Here is a 12,678-nt window from a genome sequence, read left to right on the forward strand (position 1 = left end):
AAAAACTGCTCCATCAAAGTGAATCACTTAGATTTAAGGCCGGTTCAGGGTCCTGCAATTTCTTATCTTTATAATTGAATTCCGGATTTCTCAAACTTGGGGCAACTTTTTGGCGCTTCTGGTAACCGGCGATACCTTTCCTGTGTAATCCCGAATCCCGAACAATTCGAGATAGCCAGATTCCGCAGTTAAAGCCTCATTTGGATTTGTTGAAACACTGAATGATTACTTAATCAACTATTTCACCAACATTAGTTAAAAAATCCGGCATACCTTTCTGCCTTTGATCCTTATTATTAATTCCCATGGTCCCCTTCCGCATCCAGGAATACTTTTCATCCTACACCGTGTCTTCCACGTGATGTTACCAATTGTCATGCTGTAAAGGCCCCCGTGGCTTGAGCTGTGGTGGCAGGAAATGACATTGAGATCATATTTCGCTACAGATTCGACTTCAGAGAGTTTCATTATTAATCCACAAAAACCGTAAAATAGATCGTAAAAAGAAAAACAAAACCGTGATAGATCGTGATTATTCTTAGGGGAATGTAACGAAAACGAACCCTCGTCGAATTTACATCAATTGTTTAATTCACGATCCATTGGGCAAACAGTCGAGAAAGGAAGCAGTTACCATTGCACGTGTGAGGATCGAGGCCACATGCGTTATGTTAATGTATATAAAGACCTAATACACCAAATTTAACGAAAGTAGATAGAGTCTATTTTCCTTCCCATTATCTGGATATTGATAGGCCGATATACGACGGAAATAACAAAAGCGAAATTGAAGCATCGTTTTCATAATTGGAAGTAAGTCATGTCCGATCTCTGATGATAATAGAGTTAATGTGTATTGCGTCCGCTATAATAGGAATGGGGCTGTTCCTTTCTTTCAAAAGATAAGTTTCAGTGGCATTTATTTATTAGATGCTGTTGCAAGTAACAAATACCTGTTTCTTTTTAGGATGTCAGCACAGGAGGTTGGTGTGGTGTTCATTTGACCTTTTGCAATTAAAACGTGGGTAAGTAACTGAATGTATGATTGGTATAAAACGTCTCAGTTCAGTGAAGGAATCTTCACTTTAAAGATGGTGACAATTTGACTTTTAAAAATGCATGCTTTTCAGTTTTGTCAGACCGCCTTGATAAATAGTTAAGTAACTTTCGGCTGCTCTTCTGATCTAAGTGGATAATGGGAATCGGATGTGAAAAATGAGTATAGATTGAAACGGATACATTTTTCCGTTTGTCTTACAAAGATCGATGCCGTCAATTTTTTCTTCAAAAAATTAGGCGCATTTAGCTGTCAAAATGTTCGTTGCCGTTGTCAATTACCTGTTTTATCCTTTCCCTCGTCACCGTTTGACTCAGTGTGTAAACCAGGTTTGCTTTTTGACGACGTGGCCACCTATCCCAAAGAAAACCATACCACTATTTTTCCATTTGTTGCAAAAAACCATATTACAATTTCAACCATTTACCATGTGGGCTTCCTAATGGAATGGGTTATGGAATCTACGAGCTGCTTTCCTCACCCTATTTTTTTCCTGATTAAAACTCTGATTCTGCACCCTTTAACCCTTTAATCCCCCAAGACCTCATGGGTAATTCTCGTAATTGTCTGCCATATAATTCTTGTGATGTTAGTTCGGAGCATTTGGTAATGGATTAACTAATAATCCCGTGATTGATATTTTTTCCTTGCTCTCGTTACTCAGTTGTCTGCTTGATACTCTCTTGATATTGTAAGGAGAAATTCTGTCTTGGTCATTCATGGGAGTTAAAGGGTTAAGCGAGCTAAACTGAGTGACAGCTGCGTGTACATTAACGAATTTCCTTCAATAATTCTTTGTTTACTATCAGTCAGAAATTGAAAAAATAGTAGATAGACCACCATTACAAATTTTGAAAAGCTGAGGCTATGAGCCCGATGTCGAAACTCTAAACTTGAGCTCGAAACCTCTGTTTTCTTTTTGATTCGTCACGGCGGTCTATTTGCCCTTGTGAACCACTAGTTGGTGAGTGCAGAAAAATCTATATTCGTTACCTTTGTCTAATAGCGGATCGCAGGACTTGTCGAAGCAAAATTGTCAAGGCTGAAACCTGAATTGGGACACTTGGGGAGGATACTTGTCATGGGAAATTGTATAGGATTTGAGATGAATCCTTCTTTAGTTTGTTTTCCTCGACAATTTTCGCTAAAGTTTATTTGCTTAGGTATATTGCCAATAAGTTTTCATCAAGACGTTTACTTGTGAACAAAAACTTTCCATTTTGAACAAAGATTACTTTTTGCAGAAATATTGACAACGTTTCGTGCATGATAGATTAAGCTACAAAAAACGTACCTTTTCTAGAAATAGTTTCCTCTCGCTTTCGGTCTCGGACCCATGAGTGATTTGGTGGTTCAGTTTTGCGTTCTCTTTCAGTAAAGAACACTTCTTCAAATCTTTGTCAAACACCGCAAAATGACACTCTGAATTGGTGTTACAGGTGAGGGCGCAATGAAACCCATCGCGAACGCTTTTTGTGATGAAGACATCTTTCTCGGTGTGTAAATCTTTTTTAAGGAAAATTTTGAAAAAAGATGATCCAGACGTGTGAGTATGAACAAAATGAAGGCTTGCAAAGATAACAATATGGATTCGGATGAACGGATACATGGTAACCCAAGTTTTAAAGTAATCCTTGAACATAGGTCAGAGGAGGGGAGAGGTTGTGTGTCAGCTCGCTTCTCCTCAGGTATCGTTTAAGAATCACAAAAGGGCTGTCAAGGCGGTTACATTAGCACGTGTTTAGCAAGAATTTACATTTTAATAATCGCAGAACTGGTTGAAATAATAAAGTGTATCATTTACAATGATGCTTTTCACAAACTTCAAACACGAGGTCGTTGCGATGTTCTTAAACCTCACTTAGATCTCCAGAGTCATGAATCAACTCCAGAATAGCAGTCACTGATACCATTTCTTGTATTCTAGTGCCCAAAATTGTTTATAGCAATATTCTATAGACGCATATTTCCGCCGTTGCGTAAAAACCAGCTGGCTTTGGCGTGCCTGATAGAGAAAGAGACTCTGCCTGATTTGGTGAAACAAATCGATCCCGGAAAGGAGCAGCCTGTTAAGGACTCTGTACTATGCATTTGGGCTCTGAATTTAATATGTGGGTTGTACTCGGGTTTTCTGTGCGAACTCAATTTGGTTTTTTTTCTTGACATTTTTCTACTTCAGAACTGAATGCAAACCCATATCCTACCACAAGGGAGACGAAATTTGTATGACTCCATATAGCTAAGTTTTTTTCAACGTTTTCAGAGCACAAAGTTTAGCGTTGAAATTTTAAATTAAAGTAGACCCACTTATTGAGCTCAATTATAATTGGCAAGGACTGGCATATGAAAATCTAGATAACCAAACAGGTATAAGCTTAACACCGGGCTATATTTAGGAGAAGACAAAGATGAAAGGTCCATCTTAAATTGTATTGAATTAACTTTTCCTAGTACCGTCTCTATAAAATCAGGAAACACAAGAGACGCACAAAGCATGTGGCAGAGCTAGATGTGCACGATTTTTAGCCATATAACTTAATTTGCTCATGATATGTAAATCTCCTCTGAGTGACGTTATGGGATGAAATACCACGTGCACATTTCGCACTCCTCTCGAGCAGGGAAAGGAACTGAATTAGTGCGTCACAAAGAAAACTGTTTAATAAAAAGAACTCGCGGTGAGATTTACTAAAGAAACCATGTCACTGTTCTCCTAGATTTTCTTTTAACCTTTTCTCATAACAAATTCTTAATTGACTATTTAGATCACAGTATCACAACGTGCTGTTGGATGTCTTTAATACATACCACATTCGATCTTAGACTACGATTGAATGTAACTTTACAGCACTGCTTTCTGTAGCTCTTATTGCTTGAGATGTTACATTTACTGAATGTAGATTCTACAAAGAGAAGGAGACGTTTGTAGCGAATACTGGGGGGGTGGATTATTGTTTTTGCTTATGATCATATCACCACAACTGATTTCAGAGTGAAAACCAACACCACGCACTAAATATGGCAAGGAGCAGTTTGGAGACGATATGGACTCCAATCCAACTCGTGACATGATCTCCCATGACGGTGGGCCTTGCATGTTGAGACCTGGAACCAGGCAACTTTTGTCGATACCGGATGGAGTCGCGATGTGAGAAGAACCTATTGGCCGAGTCATCTTAATCCCCTGGTGCAGAGCGGAGTAAAGCGACTCCGCAGTGTAGTTCACCAGAATAGTTTTGTCAGGCTCTGCCCCAAAGGTGACACATATCTTGGTGAAATTTCTGAGCCAATATCCGGGAGTTTTGAGTTCGTATCCGTTTTCTATTGATCCATAGGAAGCTTGGCTGGTCCAGTGAGGAGAATTATATCTGAAAGTACTCTATAACGGGTACGAAATTTTTCCGTAAGAACACAAAACACTCATTGTCACAATGATTCAATACAAACACTAACATTTCTTCAAAGTGATTAATCCATGACTTAACTACCCTTGGACCTTTGATTCTCATAAGTAGTTCCCAGGTTCCATTTCCGCATCCGGGAATGCCTCTCATAGAACACCTTGTCTCCCACGTGATATTACCGAGTGTTATGTTGTAACGCTCACTTGGGCTCGAGCTGTAATGATAGGAAATGCATTTGTTATACGTTGTAATTTTTTTCAGTTGAAAACAAATTCTAAATGAAACCCGTTTAGAACTTTGCTTGATTCATGGACCTGGACTCGAAATGACTAAATGATCAGGGAGAGAGTTCACAAAGGTTTCTAAGAAGTGTAACGTAACTCCCTCCCCCCCTCCCTTCCTCCGCAGGTAAATCGAAAGGGTGGGGAGGGGGTGGGTGGAAGGGGAGTGGCTCTAATTGTTTTGGTAACCGAGACCATTACAGGGACACTTGCGGGGCCTTTCTTATTTTTCACTTAGATGCTTATATGAATGTTTTTTTTTTTTTTAATGTATACCTATTTCTTTGCAGGATGTCATGACAAGACTTCCAGACATTGACGTTTTGACCTTTTATGCAAGCAAAGAAAATAGAAGGTTAGTGATCTGTTTCGCAGTAAAAATTGTCGAATATTGATTTTCATCTACTGATGAAATTAAATTTGTACTTGACGAAGGGAGAGGATAACAGAGAATGAAATGAGGCGACAAGGTTAATCAATTGTCAATTAAGTCTTTCTTATGTCTCTTTTTTTTATATAATCATCAGACCGCCAAAAATAATCTGGAAAGCGAGGCACTTGACTGTACACCCTCTCCTTGATCGATACTGTTCTGTATTTTTTTCCTTCAACCACTTCCTTAAACCTGACCTGAGGAGAGCTGAAAAGAAGGATTCTGATTAATTAGGACCGTTATTTCCCTAGGTAATTTGGTTCTTCTATCAAATGAGTTGATAATGTAAATTGGCCACCGTAAAGAGTTGCAAAGCTGACGTTTCGGGCATTAGCCCTTCGTTAGAACTAATGGAGGAATTGTATGGAGCGAATCGCTCTGACGAAGGACTTACGCTAAAAACGTCAGCTTTGAAACTCTTTACGGTGGCCAATTTGCATCATGAAGTCAAGTTATCTGTTATACTCCTCCACCGACGCAGCACCACAGTTTCTTTAGAAAAGTACCCCCTTTATTGACCTAGTTACCGGTAGTCGTCTTATGTCCCCTCTTACCTCTAACAGCAGTTGTGTTCCCATTACTCTCGTTAGCGGCAGAATTATCGGATGACCCATGCTTGGTGTTCGCAACAATGGCCGCCTACATGAATACAGGAGCCGGGTTATTATTTTTTTCCTGAGAAAAATGGATGATATTGTTTCTCAAATATAATCTGTTTGCTTCTGATGAAATGAAGCTGTTCATTTTCCATGATCTCAATGCTTGTGGCAGCTGTCGCTCAAGCCAGTTACACTTACAGCCGTGCCACAGTTTTTATTTTTTTGCCTTTAAACCATGAGCGAGAGACAGAGATATTATTTTTCAAAGAAAAATGATTGCCAAACTGCCTTATACCATAATTTCAATTACAAACGTGAAGGCAGAATCTTCACAACATACGTTTTTATTATCTAATGCGATTCTACTCAAGTTACAGTATTTTATCTTGATTTTTCTCTATTTCTATATAGATACGTTGTTTTTTTATGTAGAAAATGTATGAAGTGCCTTAAAGCTGTAACTTGTTCCGAAATGGTGGCGATCTGCGATTTCATCTCACTCAGCTGGATGTAAACGATGTTAGAATTTGCAGGTGATTACACGAAAATAATGCAAACTTTCAGCTCACCTTTTCCAGAAGTATTTTCTCTCTTGGCTCAACGGTGTCCTGACTCTGAAAGTGCTCTTTTGCTCTCAGTAGAGAACACTTCTTTGAAATCCTGTCAAACAGCGCAGAATGACAATGGGTATTAGCATTGCATGTCGAAGCGCAACTTGTCTCATCTTGCACGGTTTTTGTGAAGAAGAAATCTTCTTTTGTTTTCATATCAGACTGTGATGAAATTTTGAAATAAGAAGATCGAAACATGTGCATTTGAACAGAATAAAGGCTCGCCCAAAAAATAAACTGGAATCGGATGGAGATCAACATTTTTGTTACTTTTAAAACTTGAAAAATTTTCTTCGATCCAGCAGGCGAGAAATATCATATGAATGGATTGGATTGCTGCACCTGTGACTTAAAGTATCTTATGTGTTTCAATGATCTTCCTGAGGGCTGTCGAATTACCTATTTTTCTTAATTGATGATCCCCAAATTTGCCATTTTAATGAATTGAAGCTGACAAATCTGTTCAACAAGATATGAAAAACTGCAATTGCGCTTAAGACCCTCTCAAGCAACACTAAAAGGCATTGTGATGAACCACTTAACAAGAGTTGAAAGGTTTTATTCTTTTTTGAGTGTCAATCTTTACCACGATAGTCAGGGGAATATACTTACACTAATAAGTATCAATCTCAAACAACACCCGGCGTGAAATATACATTTCACAAGCACATTTGATGTATCATAAGCACATCTCAGATGACCTTGGATTCCATACAAATTATGTATATCTTTTTCTGTGGTTAGGGAAGGGTTACTGGCTTTGATTTCCAGCTCTGATTGGCCAAGCATTGCTAAGCTCTTTTTTATCATTGTTTTTGCAATTCCCATCTCATACAACTGCATCTTATAATGGGATGTGATGGGACGTTGCTGCCGATTGCATAACTTCGAAGACAGTTTTGTACTTAATTCATTAAAGGGCTACCAGAGCATAAAGGGAACATATTTAAATTTTTTAAATTTATTTACATCAAGGTCGCATTAGGAGATTTCTCACGTTATTTTGCACTTTATTAAATTAAAACGCATGGACGTAAAGCTCTTATTTCACTTTGATTGGGTATAAGTTTTAAAACCCAGATGTTCGTAGGGCAGATAATGTTATCCAACGGATAAATCGCTATCCAGCGGATAAGTGTCGAAGTGCGAAGCAACCGAAGCGCAAGGCAGAAGAGCAAGACTTCGCTTCCACAAACAACGAAATTAAATACAGCTTTGCTTTTTAAATAACGTTTTTCAACTTCTTGTGTAGAAGCTATTTCGTCAATTTTCCGGTGAATTTCAGTCAATACAGGTAGAGACGTGCAAGGTAAAATTACGGATCAATATCAGTATCTGGGCAACTGCCCACCTACCCCTCCCCTAACCCAACATTAACCCTAACTTGTTAACCCTAACTTGGTAGCCCTAACTTGTTAGCCCTAAATTGTTATCAATTGATTGTTGTTGGGTTAGGGGAGGGGTAGATGGGCAGTTGCCCAGATACTGATATTGATCCAAAATTACGACTGCTAACCACAGTGAAATCGAATACAATCCAGACTTAAAACGCGGGGAAAACTGACAAATATGCATGGAGCTTGAAACTGAATATGTCTTTCTTACTACAAACAACAAGCACTACAAACTTTTTCAGCCAATTTTTCCGTTCCTAGGACATCTCACGGAGATGAGATTATAAAACTGCTGAAACTGAGCTGAAAAGTAAGGCACTTGACCATGGTTCCACTTCCTACATAATCTCAATCGATCTGTATTTCTTCTGCGCCTCCTACCTCAACTTCGTTGGAAAAGGAATGGGTTTGCATAAAAGATCACCTAGACAGGGCCATTGTTGGTTTTTGTTTCTGGTATTCATCACATCTTTTTACTAATTACTTCCAGCAGCATTTTAGAGCACCTTACCTTTGTTAGCTGAAGAATTACTAGATGAATCGTGCTCTTGGATCGTCAAATTGGCCACCTACACGAATGTAGCAATCGGTCGATAATTGTTGTACTGATCCCATGTGAAAAACGAAAGTGTTTTGGTGATTCCCCTCGCTAGTTGGAAGCGGTTACCGCCCGCTCTAATGCAAGTGTACACGTTTTGTCCTTTGGTTTTGTTTTGTTACGACTGCCAAAGGCAGACTTCTTTTCTAGAGTACAGCAATTCTTAAATTTCTGTTCATTTGCCTTTGTAGACCTCACCGTACAAATCTTGACGACTCTTGCCTGTGGAAGCTTTCTTTCAACTTAGTCGGCTCCTATGAAATATCGTATTCTGTACTTACTTGGTATATGACTGAGATACTGTTATTGAAAATATTTTACTTGAACTAAGATTGTACACTCGCTGTTACAATTTTAGGAGATGATCACGGGTCGTCAACGTCACAAACCTGTATACTTTGACCTTACTTTTCCAGAACTATCTTTCTGGTATCACCAGATTCATCTGTACCATGACGTTGCAGGATTCTTTTGGCTTTCAGTAAAGAACACTTTTTTGAATTTTGTCAAACAGCACAGAATGACAGTGGTTATTTGCGTTGCAGGTCGTAGTGCAACTTATGTCATCATGAACAGTTTTTGTGAGGAAGAAATCCTCCTCTGTAAACAGATCAGACTGCAATGTAATTTTGAAATACTAAGGAAAATCGTAACATGTGCATTTGAACAGAGAAAAGGCTTGCCATAAAAATGACAGGGATTCGGATTGATAACAACCGTGCTCTCATCTTTTTAAGCTAGAAAGTGATTTTTTGACCTACAGAACGGGAGACTTCAAATGGATAGATCCTATTTTTGCCCAAAGGTATCATATTCTGAAATGTTGACGTCAGTGATGAATGGAATATCTGTGGAACAGCTACTCTTAAGAGCTTCGACGAAACTTTTATGGTACTTGACATTCCCCAATTTCGCCATTTTAATGACTTGAGGCTTTAAAGGGCTCATATAAAAATTGTGAAAATTAACAAGTGCGATCATGCATTGACACTAAAAGGCTTTGTTACTCCTAATATGGTATCGATCTGCAACCCCGATATCCTTATTAAAAACAATTACATTAAAACCCATTTCCTAAGTAGTTTTTATTTGCTCTTCTTAAAGAAAATTAGGTGCCACGGAAATTCTGTTTCTCCTTGTTGTGATTTTTCTGTTTTTTTTTTCCTTACAATAGTGTAAATGGCTGTCTTTGTTGAAGGTAGCAGGAAAAACGTTCCTCTGTTTGTTGCCATTGCTGATGAGCCTAAAATGGCAAGTTTTCATTTGTAATTTTCTTTCAAAAACTCCCATCGCCAAATCAATCTTTATTCGATAGGTTTTTGTTATTGATTGCTTTACTGAAAAATATTCTTGATAAAGCTGTAGTTTTGCTTTCCAATACAGTTTTTTAATTGATTTAGGTTTATTTACAACACTATTCTTTAATTTCAGAAACTTACTTACAGCTCATTACTTGTAATCAAGGAAAGTTGTTAAGTGTCAAAAAGCAATTACTTTTTTTATCGAATGAGCTAGTCAGTATAAGGGTCTTTAGTAACTCACAAGGACATAGCTTCTCAAGCCTAGTTCAAACAAGCGATGCAAATACAAACGCAAACACAACTGCAAATGGAATGTGTTGTGTCAAATTTTGTAAATTAATAATGATTTCACCACAACTAATTTCTGTTGATAGTTTGGGGCAAATACCAACTCCGCACACCATATAGGACATAAGTGGGACACTCGAGAGACAACTGGGACTGTAATGCAATACGTGACCTTATTCCCCACGGGAATGACCCAGGCATATTGAGGCCTTTTACCAAACAGTCCTTGTTGAAACTGACAGGAGACTTGATTTTGGACAAATCAATTGGCTATGTTTTATTGATTTCTCCAGTCATGACGGAGTAGAGTGACTGGGCAGCGTGGCTCACCATTACAGTTGTGTTGTCAATTGAGGCCTATATCTTTGGTTAAGTTTCTGAGCCAATATCCAGGCAGTTTGAATTCACCTGCTGCCAGTGATTTTTAAGAAGCTTGACTGATCCAGTTGTGTGAATCATGCGTAAAATTTCTCTAACTTTCTTTTCTTCGTTAAATTCGCCGGAAGCTTGAGATAATGGAGATAATAATTCTATTGTCGCGAGTGCAGAAAAAGGTTGACGATCAAAAACGAAAAGTTCAGCACAGCATTTCTATACCCTGTGTAGCATTTTACAGCACCAAGGCTAGAAGAGCTGATCGAATCAGTGATACGAAACCAGGTTTAATAAAATCAACAGACAAATCAATTGGCTCTTTACAGTCGTGGCCTAGAATTCGAATTCGGGTTTACCGGGTCGCAAGTGTAGCACTTTAATTGCTCTATCTTTTTGCTTATCCCTATTTCATCAAAATTTTATAAATAGATACCTACAATCTTTTGATTTTCATCACTAGTTCCCATGCTGCGTCCCCCTTTCATCTTACAGCTCGTATTTCACGTAATTTTACCCGTTTTTACCTCGTATACACCACCTCGGATTGACCTGTGATAAGAGGACACGACTCAATTCGATTTCACGTTTTATTATGGACATATACAAATGATTTCTTTTTAATTAATGCGCCACATGCTTAAAGGATACTAGAACCGGTTAATCTAGTGAAGCTAATTGGTCGATCTTTGTATCCAAATAGACCTGAGAAAATGGAATTTTATTGACGGAAGTAGTTCAAACCATGAAGAGGGAAGCATTTGATTGATTATTTCCTCGTCTTTCAACTGCATAATCATGGCTCTGCAGGATGTCACGAGAAGACTTTTCATGTTGACTAAGAAAATTATAGGTCGGTGATCCGCCCTGTCGTTGAACTCTTTACAGAGAATTTTGGCCATCAGTTTAAGGTGGTACAATGATGAATGACAATAAAAGGAAACAAAGGAAGAAAGTGTAGCTGAATTTCTTCCACAAATCTCTGTAATTCTCTCAGTCAGACTCCTTACCTACGCGACAGAAGAAAATTCAATTGCTAAGAGCACTAAAGATGCTACTTTGTTTGGCGGAATACTTTTCAAAATTATATTAAAGTTCACACGGCAACCAGGTGGACAATCAGACATAGTTTGAAGCTACACTGGTTTGCAGATTTAATGAATGTAACCGAAGAAGTTACAATTCATAGACCCAACGTTTCGACACTCCTGTCTAGTGCCTTCATCAGGGGTGATCTAAACGCTGCAACAAGAGGTCCTTTTATATGATCACTAATTAGCGGCCTTTTTTCTGACGAGGTGTAAATAGGCGTCAGGAAGCAGACCGCCATCGTCACGATTTAAAGGAGCGTGGGCGGAGTTAATGTGCCAAGCCTCCAAACAAAGGCGCTGGTGGTAACGCCGATTAGTAGTGATAATTTTAGAATTATCCCACCCAATTGTATGGTTGGTTAGGCAAGTATGCTCCGATAAAGCTGAATTTTCCTTTTTGCAAAGAAAGACCGCTTTTTGGTGCTCCTTTAACCGTGTACCAAACTGGCGTTTGGTCTGTCCGATGTATTCGTTATCACAGTCATTGCAAGGAATAGAATAAATGGCGTCGGTTCGTTGTTCTTTCGTGACAGGATCCTTAGGTTTGGCGAAAATATGCCCCAAAGTCTGAAAAGGTTTTTGAGCAACTTTAACGTTGTGGCTATTCAAAATTCTCTTGATGGGTTCAGTAACACCCTGTATGTAAGGAATAACAGCAAAACCAGTCGCTGGTTCCCTTTCATCAAGAGCGTTACTATTTGTAACTGGTTTTTGGCAGTTACGGAGAAAAGTTTTTGTATAGCCATTTGCCTTTAGGACATTGGAAACATATTTCCTCTCCTCAGCCTTCGAAGGCCGCTAATTAGTGATCATATAAAAGGACCTCTTGTTGCAGCGTTTAGATCACCCCTGATGAAGGCACTAGACAGGAGTGTCGAAACGTTGGGTCTATGAATTGTAACTTCTTCGGTTACATTCATTAAATCTGCAAACCAGTGTAGCTTCAAACTATGTCTTTTCAAAATTAGTTGTCGCTTCTTTACAGGAGGTATATCTGTTTCATCATAAGGCGCAAGCCTACTCAGAATCATCGTGGAACTCTTCAAGGCCATAAGAGCCTTCTCTCGAATGTTGAAGAAATGAAAATGTAAAATAAGAAGATAAACGCTCTTGAAGATGGAAACAGCAGGCTCAATTGAGTGGAGTGATGGTAACGCTGATTAGCTTTGTCATACTTTTACAGTGCCACAATCCTTTTTTACTGCAGCTCTTGTTTGCGTGGTAATGGTGAACATAAGCGATAGCGACA

The 12,678-nt window shown here is 38.7% G+C and overlaps 1 protein-coding gene across 6 annotated transcripts in view; it reads left to right on the forward strand.

Moving 5' to 3' along the window:
- LOC131798524 (uncharacterized) overlaps positions 1-12,678 on the forward strand; it is a 30,715-nt gene that overhangs the window by 17,226 nt on the left and 811 nt on the right. For 2 of the 6 annotated variants that reach the window (XR_010716718.1, XR_010716723.1), the window contains exons 7-9: positions 968-1,025; positions 4,049-4,314; positions 5,033-5,097. The gene's annotated coding sequence lies outside the window, so the exon portion shown is untranslated. Of the gene's footprint in view, positions 1-967; positions 1,026-4,048; positions 4,446-5,032; positions 5,098-5,269; positions 5,530-5,765; positions 5,840-12,678 lie in introns of those variants that run through there. The other 4 variants (XR_010716721.1, XR_010716722.1, XR_010716720.1 and 1 more) reach the window with 4 other exon arrangements.

This window comes from Pocillopora verrucosa, chromosome 2 (genome assembly GCF_036669915.1).
Source record: "Pocillopora verrucosa isolate sample1 chromosome 2, ASM3666991v2, whole genome shotgun sequence".
Taxonomy (NCBI): domain Eukaryota; kingdom Metazoa; phylum Cnidaria; class Anthozoa; order Scleractinia; family Pocilloporidae; genus Pocillopora; species Pocillopora verrucosa.